We start from the raw sequence: 13,919 nt of genomic DNA, 5'->3' as shown, positions 1-13,919 counted from the left end.
AAGAGAGTTTTGACCTCACTAATTTAAAAATTTGTCCTAGGGGGCGCCTGGGTAGCTCAATGGTTGAGCGTCTGCCTTTGGCTCAGGGCATGATCCCAGAGTTCCAGGATCATGTCCCACACAGGACTCCCCAAAAGGGAGGCTGCTTCTCCCTCTGCCTGTCTCTGCCTTTCTCTGGGAATGGGTCAAAAAAACCCACAAAATTTAAATGTATGTGAATAGTTTTTATATATTAAAATGAAATATGTAGTTTTTTCCCCTTTGGTATGAGTTCTTTGGTGCCCAATAAAATTAGAACCTTAATTGAACTTTCCCACACTGATGACATATATACGGTTTTTCTCTAATACGCATTCTCTTATGTTGAGTGAAGGATAAGTGAAAACTGAAGGTTTTCCTGCATTCATTACATTTATATGACTTCTCACCAGCATGGATTCTCTTGTGAACTGTAAGGTGAGAGCTGTGACCAAGGGCTTTTCCACATTCATCACATTTGTATGGTTTTTCTCCAGTGTGTGTCCTTTCATGTTGTGTATATGAGGAGTGGTCACTAAAAGCTTTCCCACATTCATTACATTTATAGTTTTTCCTCCAGTATGTGTTCTCTTATGCACATGAAGATTAGAACTTCCATTGAAGGATTTTCCACATTCATCACATTTATAGGGTTTCTCTCTAGTATTAACTCTCTGGTGTACATTAAGGTGAGAATTTTGGCCAAAAGACTTTCCACATTTAATACATTCTTAAGGTTTCTTGCCAGTGTGAGTTCTCTGGTGCAAAAGGAGGTGAAGACTCTGCCAGAAAGACTTCCCACATTCATTACATTCATAGGCTTTCTTTCTATAGTGATTTCTCAGATGGTAAGAAAGAGATGAAAGTTTCTTAAAGGCTTTCCCACCTTCTCCTTAGTATGAGTTCTCATGACATTAGATAGGGGTGAGATAGAGGTAAAAAAAATCTCCAATTTCATTGCCTACCTGTTATCCTTGTTCCTTCTCCTTCTGGTTTTCTTTAGTTCTCCCTGAGCAGCACCATTATTAACACACCATTCCTCTCTGCTTGAGGACCTTCCTTTGGTCTCCAAAGTCTTTGCTATCAGCAACACTTCCCCTTCTCATCAAGTGAGCTCTCAACTCCTGGGTCACTGCCTCTGAGAGACCCTTCCCAACCATCCAGCCTGCATGGTTCTTCATCGCTTTCCACCTCATTGTCCTGTTTCATTTTCCTCTTACCATTGTTTAGCAGTAATCAACATCACCTTGTCCTCTCTGTCCTTTATTATCTGCCCCTCCCCAGGCCCATGTAGTAGAGGCTGTAGGCTCCACGGTGCCGGAAACTTTGTCCTGGTCACACTGTGTCTCTAGTGCCCAAAATGTACACAGACAACAAGAGGACTCTGCAAACAGATGGATAAATAAAAAGTGATCAGCACACCAGGGACAGAGGATGCACTTGGAGCACCAGGGGTGCTTGATCATGCTCCCAGCAGCCTGACTCCCATTTCTGACAATGGGAGGAGGCTATGGAATTGAATGTGAGGAGGGCTTTGCAAGGTCATGCAGAGCAGAGGAGTCTAGAAACCTACAGAGGACCCCAACAGGGAATGCATAAAAGGCTAACACCTGATGAAGAACAGTTGCTATGGTGCTGAGCAGAGGTTTCAGAAGTGACGCAGTGTTGGGAGGCATTAGCTGTGACCCAGTAAGCACCTGAAAAATTCAGGTGAGACTCTGCAAAGCTGTACATTTGGAGGAAACACCATGCCACAAGGATAAGAACAACATCCAAAGACTAAAGCAAAACCAAAATGACATTACCTTAATAAATCCTAAAACCAAGCCTCATCAAGATTAGGGTGATTTGTAGTAATTTAACTGCCTACCAGAAAAAAAAACTCATACTCTTGATAGAAGAGAACAATCCATGTCTCTCCAATGCATTGTTTGCAGTATCTAGTATACAAAAATTAACTAGACATGTAAAGAATCAGGAAAATGTGACTCATAATTAAGAAAAAAAGTCAATGAAATTAGATACACCAAGCATTAGAAGTAGCAGGAAAAGATTTAAAAATAACTATGATAGAACCTTCTCTCCAACTTGGTGGCTGAGCAGCAAATGCAGAGATGCAGATCTTTGTGGAGATCCTTACAAGCAAGACCATCACCCTCAAGGTCAAGCCCAGTGATGCCATCGAGAATGTCAAAGCCAAGACAACAAGAGCAACACAGCTGACCAGCAATGTGTTTGTGGGGGCAAATGGCCAGAGGATAGCTGCACTCTCTGACCACAATATCCAGTAAGAGCACCTTGCTTTCCCTCTGCCAGCTTACCTAGAAATACAACTACAGCAAGTGTTGTGCTCTCTGCCAGACATGCAGCCACACCAACCACCTGCACCCCCAGAAGAAGGTCAATAAAGCCCCTCCATTAGGTCTTCCTTTTCCCACAAGTATAAATGTATAGCTATAAATGCAAACATTAGAAAGGAAGAAAGCATTAAAATTAATGACCTATGCTTCTGCCCCCAAAAGCCAGAGAAAATGAAAGTAAATTAAACCAAGACAAAGGAAGGAAATAATAGCAGAAATCAATAAAATGGAGAAAAACAATTCAATCATGTCAATAGGTGCACAGAGCATTTGGTAACACCCATTCATGATAAAAACAACAACAACAACAACAAAAAACCTCATCAAACCAGGAATAGAACTTTCTTAGTTTGATAAAGGGCATCAGATCACATTTAATGGTGAAATATTGAATGCTGGCCCTTAATATCAGGAGTAAGGCAGAAGTGTCTATTCCTATCACTTTTATTTAATATTGTAATGGATAATCTCTGGTGACAGATATCAGAAGAATGGTTGCCGCACTGGGGGAGTCCTAAGTGGAAAAAGACATAAGGAAATATATGGGGATGGAAATATTCTATGTGTGGATTGTTGGAGTATGGGTCACATAAATACACATTTGAAAACTTTATTGAACTCTACTCTTAGGAACACAAGTCTCACTGTATGTTAATTATGCATCAATTTAAAAAAATACTAAAGGTCCTGGCTGGTATATGAAAACTGAAAAGCATAAAGTCTGGAAACGAAGAAATAAAGCCATCTCTATTTGAAGAAAACATGACTGTGTAAAAAAACTAAAGACATTGACAAATTACTAGAACAGTTAAGTGATTTTAATAAGTTCACACAGGATACAGTGTCAGTTAAAGAATAAATTACATTTATATACACTAGCAACAAACAAATGGAAAATAAAATTAGAGGGCAGCCCGGGTGGCTCAGCGGTTTAGTGCCACCTTCAGCCCAGGGCCTGATCCTGGAGACGGGGGATCCAGTTCCATGTCAGGCTCCCTGCATGGAGCCTCCTTCTCCCTCTGCCTGTGTCTCTGCCTCTCTCTCTCTCTCTCTGTGTCTCTCATGAATAAATAAATAAAATCTTAAAAAAAGAAAATGAAATTAGAAATAATACTTATAATAGCATCAAAAATGCCAAATTTCTAGGAATAAAATTAGTAAAAGGTGTGCATTATACTTGAAAAGTATAAAACATTGCTGAGAGAAGTACCTAAATAAATATATCATGATCACAAAATTAGAAGGCTTAATATGTTAAGATATAAATTCTTCCCAAACTGATCTGACTTAAGGTATTACAAATCAAAATTCAGGTAGGAATTTTGTGAAGTTAAAAAGCTTGATAATTTCCAATTGACAAACTGACTCTAAAATTTTTATGAAAAGTGCCAAGGACCTGGAATAGCCAGAACAATTATAAACAATAAAGTTATGGTAGACCGGGGGGCTCAGTGGTTTAGCGCGGCCTTCAGCCCATTCAGCCCAAGGCCTGATCCTGGAGACCTAGGGTCAAGTCCTGCGTCAGGCTCCCTGTGTGGAGCCTGCTTCTCCCTCTGCCTGTGTCTCTGCCTCTCTCTCTCTCTCTCTCTGTGTGTGTTTCTCATGAATAAATAAATACAATCTTAAAAATAAATAAATAAACAAACAATAAAGTTAGAGGATGATGTTCATTACCTCATTTCAAGATTTACCGTGAAGTACAATAAGACATACAATGCTAGCACAGAGTTGGAACAATGGATCAATGGAAGAGAAGAGAGCAAATAAAGAGACCCACACATATGCATTCGGTTGATTTTCAACGAGGGCAGGAGAGGAAAGTCTTTTCATTAAATGGTGTTGGAACTACATAATCACAAGAAAAAATGAGTGCCTACCATCTACTGTTTACATAAAAATTAACTCAAGGTAGATCACAGGACTTTATGTAAAAGCAAAAACTATAAAAATACCAGAAGAAAACAGGACAATATCTTTGTGATCTTGTCATATTCAAAGATTTCTTAGGATGTTAATGAAAATAAACAAATCTGGGATCCCTGGGTGGCTCAGCGGTTTGGCGCCTGCCTTTGGCCTGGGGCATGATCCTGGAGTCCTGGGATCAAGTCCCGCGTCGGGCTCCCGGCATGGAGCCTGCTTCTCCCTCTGCCTGTCTCTCTGCCTCTCTCTCTCTCTGTCAATCATGAATAAATAAATAAAATCTTTAAAAAATGAAATAAAATAAACAAATCTAACAATAAGAAAAAATTAATAAAATCAGACCTTGTAATCTATCACCCAACAATTCCATTCCTAGATATTTACCCAAGAGAAATAAAAATACAAATCCTTGGGACGCCTGGGTGGCTCAGCGCTTGAGCCTCTGCCTTCAGCTCAGGGCATGATCCTGGGATCCGGGATCAAGTTCCGCCTCGGACTCGGTGCAAGGAACCTGTTTCTCCCTCTGCCTGTGTCTCTGCCTCTCTCTCTCTCTCTCTGTGTGTCTCTCATGAATAAATAAATAAATCTTAAAAAAAAAAAACACCCACAAGTCCACTAAAAGCATTACACAAGAATGTTCACAGCAGCATTACTCATAATAGCCCAAAACTAGAGACCATCCAAATGTTCGTTATCAAGAGAATGGATAAATTGTAAATCATCAGAGGCGCCTGGGTGGCTCAGTGGTTAAGAGTCTGCCTTTGGCTCAGAGCGTGATCCCGGAGTCTTGGGATCAAGTCCCACATTAGGCTCCTCATGGGGAGACTGCTTCTCCTTCTGCCTATGTGTTTGCCTCTCTCTTTGTGTCTCTCATGAATAAATAAAACCTTTAAAAAAATTGTAAATCGGCAGCCCCGGTGGCGCAGCGGTTTAGCGCCGCCTGTAGCCTGGGGTGTGATCCTGGAGACCCAGGATCAAGTCCCACATCGGGCTCCCTGCATGGAGCCTGCTTCTCCCTCTGCCTGTGTCTCTGCCTCTCTGCCTGCCTCTCTCTCTGCCTCTGAATAAATTTAAAAAAAAAAAAGAAGAAAGGTCTCTTGGTAAGAGATCTCATAAAAAAAAATTGTAAATCATCAAAAAATGAAATGGCCATAAATAGTAAAAAATTAATGAAATAATGCATGTAATACGGATGAACCTCAAAAATCTTATGGTAAGCCTTGCATAAAAGAAATAATGCATGATTCTCTTTATATGAAGTTCTAGAAAAGGCAAAAATAACCTATGGAGGAAAAAGATCTCAACAGCAGTTGCCTTTCTTAAACGAAAGGAGTTAACAAAGGAACTTTGTGAGGTAATGAAAATGTTCTCAAGCTCCATTTGGGTGAGAATTACGTATGTACATACATTTATGAAAAATTTTCAATTGTATATTTAAATTTTGTACATTTAAAAAGTATCACCAGCAAAAAAAAAAAATTAAAAATACCTATGGTCTTCAAAGTAACAATAATAAGATGGAGGTCGACTTCTCTCTCTTTTTAAAAATATTTTATTTATTTATTCATGAGAGACAGAGAGAAAGAGGGAGAGAGAGAGAGAGAGGCAGAGACACAGGCAGAGGGAGAAGCAGGCTCCATGCAGGGAGCCTAATGCAGGCCTTGATCCCAGAACCCCAGGATCACGCCCTGGGCCGAAGGCAGGCATTAAACCGCTGAGCCACCCAGGGATCCCTGGAGGTTAACTTCTCAACAAAAATCATGGAGTTCAGAAGACAACCACATGGTGTCTTTAAAGTACTGAGAAAGGGGTGCCTGGGTGTCTTAGTCAGTTAAGCATATGCCTTTGGCTCAGGTCATGATCCCAGGGTCCTGGGATTAAGCCCCACTTTGGGAATCCTTGCTCAGTGGGGAGCCTGCTTCTTCCTCTCCCTCTGCCTGCCACTCACCCTGCTTGTGCTCTTTCTCTGTCAAATAAATACAATCTCAAATAAATAAAGTGCTGAGAAAAACAAAACACCTGACAACCTAAAATTCTCTGCTTACAGTATCTTTCCAAAATGAAGATGAAATAAAGGCATTTTTAGGCAAACACAAAATGAGGCCATTTTGCCACGCAAAATGGCAGGAATCTTGGGAGAGCCCTCTGTCCCTCATCCATTGCTCCATTCCGAGTTCTAGGTGGGCAGCAATATCTGGTTTGGGGTTCCAAGTTCCTGTCCAAATGAATGATCAAGCTGTGATGCTGTTTTGTTTTGTTTTTTCCCCATGATTTTTGCGACAATATTTTCTTTATTTTTAAATAAGCTCTGCACCCAACATGGGGCTTGAACTCACAGTCCCATGCTGCAGAGTGGCATGCTCTACAAAATGAACCAGCCAGTGGATTCAGGCTGTGCTGTTCGAGGAAAAATCCTCCAGTGACTCCACACTCCCGACTAAGTCAAACCCACTCTGCCAAGACCCCAAGCAAATAAAATTGACATGGGGAATAGCCTCACCCACAGTGACCAGGTATCTTAAGGTCTCCAATATTATGTCTTGGTACAAGGTCCACTGGGCAGGGCCCAGCAGTCCCGACTCCTCCGGGGTGAAGTCCACTGCCACATCATGGAAGGTTACCTGAGCCTGAAATGACACCTACATGTCTGCTGAGCCATGGCCTTTACCCCTGCAGAGTTCCCAGAAGAGCAGGGTGGGGCTATGTGGGAATGTGAAGATGCACCCAGATACAGGGAGACGTCTTGAGAGCAGTCCGGCTTCTGACAGATACATCTGAGTCTTTCTGGGGGGCGTCAGAAGTCTGCATCAGCCATTTCAGAGGGGAACCCCCGTCACACTAGAATGCTTACCCCCTTCATATCTCATCCGTTTCTTGATCAATTTGTTATCTTCTACAAGACCAAGTGTAAAGTTCCCTTTAGGATTTCCTTCCTTTTTTATACCACCAGGCATTTGAGAATGATAACGTTAATATTGGCCAATAGTAATGTTAACATTTGCCAAGGTCTCTCTTTCCACACTGGGCGCTGTATTCAAGTCAGCACTTTACCCAATGGAAATTTTCTTAATCCTCACAACAGTCTTAGGAAGCAGTTCCCACTTCCTGCGGTGGTTTTTGTTTTTTCAAAAAAAAGCCTGAGCTCATACAATGCACGTCTTGGAATCATGGTGACGGTGGCTTCATGAAGACGAATTGAGAGATGTTCCCTCTTTTAGACAAACCATTGCAGGTGATATAAAGCCATGAACTGTTTGTCCCTTACACGTGTGGTGGCTGAAGCCATCCGGAGTCTGGGCGTGTGATTTTCCCGCTGGGGGGTTTTCTTGGATCTCTACTGGTTTCCCGACTTCGCAGAGGCAGGAAGGGCTGCAGGACTGCCAAGGTTTCCGCCCCGTGCGTCCGGGACCACGGGCCCCGACTCCTACCCGAGCCTCGGGCGCAGATTCTAGCGCTCGGCGGGCAGGGAGGGCGCGTGGCCAGGCACTAGGGGCCCCGCAGCCATCGCCTCTTCGACTACGAAGTACTCACGGAGTCACCAGCAGCCCCACCAGCTCCCTCCAGGAGCTGACGACAGACCGCCAGGGCTCGGAAAGCTGGAGCTCGGCGTCCAACGAAGCCTCTAGGGTCCGCCGAGGCGCCGGGGAGGAAGCGGCACTACCACGACCAGGAAACTCCGCGCTGCCGACCCCCGCATAGCCCTTCAGGGAGTTGTAGTCCTGCGGCCGGAGCCACATCCCCGTCCAGCAGCCGGCACAACCGATCGCCCAGAGAGTTAGACCACGTTTCCCAGAAGGCGCGGCGGTGAGGGTGCCCACCTAATGGGCGTGCCCGACCGGGCCTGGGCTTGGGAGCCGGGCCTTCCAGGTCTTGTAGTCTCGGCTCTCTGGCTGGGCCTGGGCGGCAGTGAGGCTGATTTCTCTCACTAGAATTCCCCGAAACTACCGTCGGTCAGACTCCCGAGCTCCAGAAGCGCGCAATCGGCGGCTCCGGAGAGTTGAGGAAGCCTCCATAATCTTTTCTAAAATTAACTAGAATTCTTATTCTAGTTAAATTATTGGGAATTATAGTTACACTAGCTTTTTCCACCAGGTGGCGGGCGTGAACACTTAGGGCCTCATACTATATCTCCCAGAAGACTCCGCGGTGCGGGAAAGTAGGCGTCACCTAGAAGCTTGGCCTTCTGGGAGTTGCAGTCCATTGTCGCAGGTCCTCGAGTCCTACGCTGAGGCACCAACTGCCCCGCGGGTTTGGGAGTGTTTGCCCCCCCCCCCCTCACCTCCAGCTTTCAAAGATGCTGCCTGTCATACACCTACATGGGGACGGAGGAAAAGTAAGTGAGACAAAAACATTTATTAGCATGTTATGTCCGCCCTGGTGTTTCTTTTCATCGAGTGGGTAATAAAGGCAGGCATCCCTCACAAATCATCAGATTCTTCCTCATAAAATGGAATGTTTGGTCTTAGCTAAATCACGTGTTGTCATAACTGAGGTTTTCACCACGTTTATGTTTCCTTGACAAAAAAGGAAAATGAGAAAAATCTTGTGGGTGGTTTTGTTCTCCGTTTGGAGAACTAAAATGTGGAGAAACTTTCCCATGCCGACAACTGGAATTGTCAAACTGCTGAGAGCAAACCTAGGTTTGGGAAGGGAGGCGCTGACAGAACCCTGGGTCACTTTCCTTGTAGACAGACCTGCTCTCCGCTCTCTTGGCGGCACGTGTGAGGCAGAGGGGGGCATTTCTTCCACTCCAATCTGAGCCCTGGCTCATCCTGTGGAAGATGTTTTTCACCCTTTCACCTCACAGCCATTTTCTGCACAAGACGGATTCACCAACCCAATGTTCTCTATGCTCTTCTTGGTGGTTCTTTAAGGAATTTGCAAAACCCCCTATTTAAAAAGATTTATTTATTTTAGAGAGAAATAGCGAACAGGTGAAGGGGCAAACGGAGAGAGAGAGAGAGAGAGAGAGAGAGAATCCCAAGCAAAGGCTCCAGGCAGAGCAGAAAACTGGACTTGGGGCTGTATCTCAAAACCCTGAGATCAGGACCAGAACGGAAACCAAGAGTCCCATGATTAACCAACTGCACCACCCAGGCACTCCAAAACCCAGGGCTAGTCTCCACCCCACTCCCCAGCCACTCTGCCATTTTGTGTTATTTGAAAGCAAATCCCAACCCATTTTAACTACAATATGTAATGCAAAGTACCATTTTCTAACATAACCAAAATTCCATTATCAAAGTTTTAGAAAAAAATAACAACTTTTGCACTATTGAATATTCAGTATTCCAACTTAAAAGTATCTCCACTGTTTTAAATGGTTTGAGGGACATCTGAGCGGCTCAGACCATTAAGTGTAGGACTCCTGATTTCAGCTCAGGTCCTGATCTCAAGGTGGTGAGATCCTGGTGAATCCGCCTGGGGCTCCAGGCTCAGCAGAGAGTCTGCTTGAGATCCTCTTTCCCTCTCCCTCTGCCCCCCCCCATAAATGCAAGCCCGCTGCTCTCTCCCCACCTCTCCCTCTCAAATAATTAAATAAATCTTTTTTCAAAAATTAAAATTAAAAAATAGTTTAATTTTTTTTAAAGCAGGATATAACGAAAGGCCACACTTTGGAATATAGTAATTCCCCTTTTTTTTTTTTTTTTGCTAACAGCTTTATCAAAGTATTCACATACCATAAAAAATCACCTTTTTTGCACTGTAGAATTCAGTGGTTTTTAGCATATTCACATATTTGTGCCTGAAGTGAGATTCCATCCCAGGACCCCAGGATCATGACCTAAGCTAAAGGCAGACACTTAACTGACTGAGCCAGGTGCCCCTTTATGGGTTTTTTAAATGGCTCATTTTTTATAGTTAATTTTTGGAAGTAGTAGTAATTGTTCTTATTAGCAGTAGTTTTGGGCTGAATTAGGTTCCCCCCAAATTTGTATGTTGAACTCCTACCCCAGTATCTCAGAATGTGTCTACATTTGGAGACAGGGCCTTTAAAGAGGTAATTAAAGTAAAATGAGGTCATCAGAGTGGGCCCTAAATCCAATGTGACCAGTGTCTTTACATGAAGAGGAGATCAGGACACACATACACATGGAAGGATGACCATGTGAGGACACAGGGAGAAGATGGCCACCTACAAGCAAAGGAGAGAGGCCTCGGGAGAAACCAACCCTGCTGATACCTGGATCTTGAACTTCTAGCCTCCAGAAATACGAAAAAATAAATCTCTGTTGTGTGAGCCCCCTAGTCTGTGGTATTTTGTTGTGGTGGCCCCAGATGCCTAAGATGGCAAGTTTTACCAATCCTGCCACACTTCCTTGGAAGATTTTTTTTTTAAGATTTTATTTATTGGGCAGCCCAGGTGGCTCAGCGGTTTAGCGCCGCCTTCCCCCCAGGGGCTGATCCTGAAGACCCAGGATCAGGTCCCACATCAGGCTCCCTGCATGGAGCCTGCTTCTCCCTCTGCTCGTTCTCTGCCTCTCTCATTTTATTTATTCATGAGAGACACAGAGAGAGAGAGGCAGAAACACGGGCAGAGGGAGAAGCAGGCCCCATGCAGGGAGCCCGATGGACTCCATCCCGGGTCTCCAGGATCACGCCCTGGACTGAAGGCGGCAATAAACCGCTGAGCCACCTGGGCTGCCCAAATGATTATTTTAAATCACTGCTCTGAACCACAATGACAGAGCTGGTGAGGATGAGCATGGTGGGAGGCAGAATAATGCTCCTTTTACCCTAAAATCTCCAGACCCAACCCCTGGAACTTGTGAATTTGTTACCTCACATGGCAAGAGAAACTTTTCAGATAGGATTCAATTAAGGATCTTGAAATGGGAAGATTATCTTGGACTGTCCAGATGAATCCAAAACCATCACATGAGCCCTTAAAAGTGGGAAAAGAAGGAAGAAGGATTGGACAGAGAAACATGACTGGAAAAGGTGGGAGAGATTTGAAGCATGACAGGGACTGAACTCACCACTGTTGACTTTGAAAATGGAGGGAGACCTTGTGGTAGGGAATGGGACCTTCTGGCTGACAACCCAGAGAAAATGGTGTCCTCAATCCTACAACTGCAAGGAGCTGATTCCTGCCAACAACCCAAAGGAACTGGGAAGCAGATTCTTCCCCTAGAGCAAAGACATGGCCCTCCAGACACCTTAGTTATAATGAAGTCAGACTGGAGAGGCACCCACAGATTCAGCAAATGAAATAAGCTCTCAGGTAGGTCTGATGGTGGCAAGCCTGGTAACAACTGTGGGCAGTGGTGCCCTCTAGTTTCTCTGAGGCACCTGTGTAAAGAACACATGTGCTCACCTCCCCACTCCACAACCTCCCCTTGGAGGGCTAGTGGGTCTACTCAGGACTCGCAAAAGAATGGTCTGACTCCCTGACCCTACCTCCCACCTCCGGCAAGAGTCATGGAGAGGGAAGCTAGGGGCGAGAATGCCTTTGAGAAAAATGTTGGAGTGCTGGGTCCCCCTCCCCAGAGGGAGAGCAGTGTCCTGCCCTCTCAGGCCAACCTTAAGGGACTTCATGAGAATCCTGTGAAAGTTCAGCTTGCCCCTGGGTTTGAGAGGGCCAGAACTGGGAGCCTGATGTCACTTGGAAAACCTGAAGGCCGACAATGACTGGAGGCGAAGGACAATGAGGTTGCAGTGGAGGGAGTCACGTGTCTGGCTTCAGGGGCCAGGGTGTCTCTGGGAGCCAGAGCAGACACCTGGACATACCTGCCCTAAGATGGCAAGTGACTATGTCAAGAAACAAAATTTTCTCCAATATTTTCATTTTTGATGGTAAGTAAAATGCCTTTCCTCCCCTCAGAGAAGGATCTGGTTATGGACAAACAACATAGCTGATGTATCAGGCCCAATTTAGAGCTCTGGCCACCTTCTGCATCAAGTAGTTCTTGGACCACAGGCCTCTGAGTTCCCTTCTGGTTTTAATTCACCAGGACAGGGGTGATCCGTGCATCCGGGCCACTCATCTGGAGCTCCTCCTTCATCAAGTAGGACATAATTCCATCCCCTGAGGAGGCTTGTGGGTCAAAAACATCTATGTGGACAGAGGAACAGGTCTTTGACAGATTTCTGCACTTGAAAAATGTCAAATTCTAACTGTGTTCATTAACATCAAAGGCAATCTCTATCCATTGAGGGTCTTGAAATGCATCTTCCTGAGAGGATGGAGAAGCCAGGGGAAGGGAGGGTGATGTCATAGATAGGACAGGGACCGTCCATAGCTCTATCCAAACTGTCACAGGCCAATGACTCTGTGACCCAGGTGACTTTCCCAGCAAGGCCAACTTATCCCAAGACCCATGAAAAAATATTTTAATTTTACCACTTGTAAAATCAGAAGAAAAAAAATGGATAAAGTTATAATAAATATGTAATAATGAATGCAACCTGGATTGTGTTTGCCTTGATAGCAAAGCAGTAGTAAAATATGATTTTTAATATTTTTTTTAAAGGAGGAAAGGACCAGGACACCTGGGTGGCTCAGTCAGTTAAGCATCTGCCTTCAGGGCAGCCTGGGTGGCTCAGCGGTTTAGTGCCGCCTCCAGCTCAGGTCGTGATCCTGGAGTCCGAGGATCGTGTCCCACATCGGGCTTCCTGCATGGAGCCTGCTTCTCCCTCTGCCTGTGTCTCTGCCTCTCTCTCTCTGTCTCTCATGAATAAATAAATAAAATAAAATCTTTAAAAAAAATTATCTGCCTTCAGATCAGGTCAGGATCCCGGGGTCCTGGGATGGAGTCCTGAGTCCCTCATCAGGCTCCCTGCTCATGGAGAGTCTGCTTCTTCCTCTTCTGCTGCTCCCCCTTCTCCTGTGTGGGCTCTCTCAAATGAATACATAAAATCTATAAAAATACATAAATAAATATTTTTGAAAAGAGAAAGGACCCACAAAAGTCATAGTGAAGCTCTGGTACCAGGGACTGTGGCCACAGACTACCTTCCTCAGCCTCATTACCCCCCAGCAAAGTCCAAACCCCATCAGGCCTACACAGACCTGCCTCCGCTGGATTGCAATCCTGTGTCTCCCATGCCCCCTCTGCGCTAGCCATGTGGCTACTCTTGCCCATTCTCTCTGAAGAGCCCCAACTCTGTCCTGCCTTCCAGGCTTGGGCAGAGTGCAAATCCTGCTTCTCCAACTCATCCACACTTTGCTCTGTCACCTACCAGAGGGCAGTAATAAAATGAGTGATAAATATGGTATACTGTGTTAATGTAAAGTTGCTCTGGTCTCAGTGGCTCAGCTGATGGACCACCTTCTCCACCAACTCCTGAAGGCAAAGGTTGAGAAAACCAGTAGGAATTCTGTCTCCCACTGGATTCTGGGCCCTCTGTACACCTCTTACTTGCCCTTAATCTCTTCTCCTCCACAAGAGACTTCCTTCTGTAGAGAAAAGTCAATAAAACAAGTCAACACAAATGTAATCTAAAAAGTAAAAGGTGTCAGGAAGAACATAAGCAGAGAGGACTTGAGAGAGCTATCTGAGGCTGTTTTAGTTGAGGTGGGCGGGGAAGCCTCTTTGAGGAGCTGATGTTAGAGTTGAGGCCCCATCTGTCATCTGGGGGAAGGATATTCCAGATAAGGCAAAGACTCAACCATGTAAT

Source organism: Nyctereutes procyonoides, unplaced genomic scaffold (genome assembly GCF_905146905.1).
Source record: "Nyctereutes procyonoides isolate TBG_1078 unplaced genomic scaffold, NYPRO_anot_genome, whole genome shotgun sequence".
Lineage (NCBI taxonomy): Eukaryota > Metazoa > Chordata > Mammalia > Carnivora > Canidae > Nyctereutes > Nyctereutes procyonoides.
Note: the sequence above shows the minus strand (reverse complement) of the source record.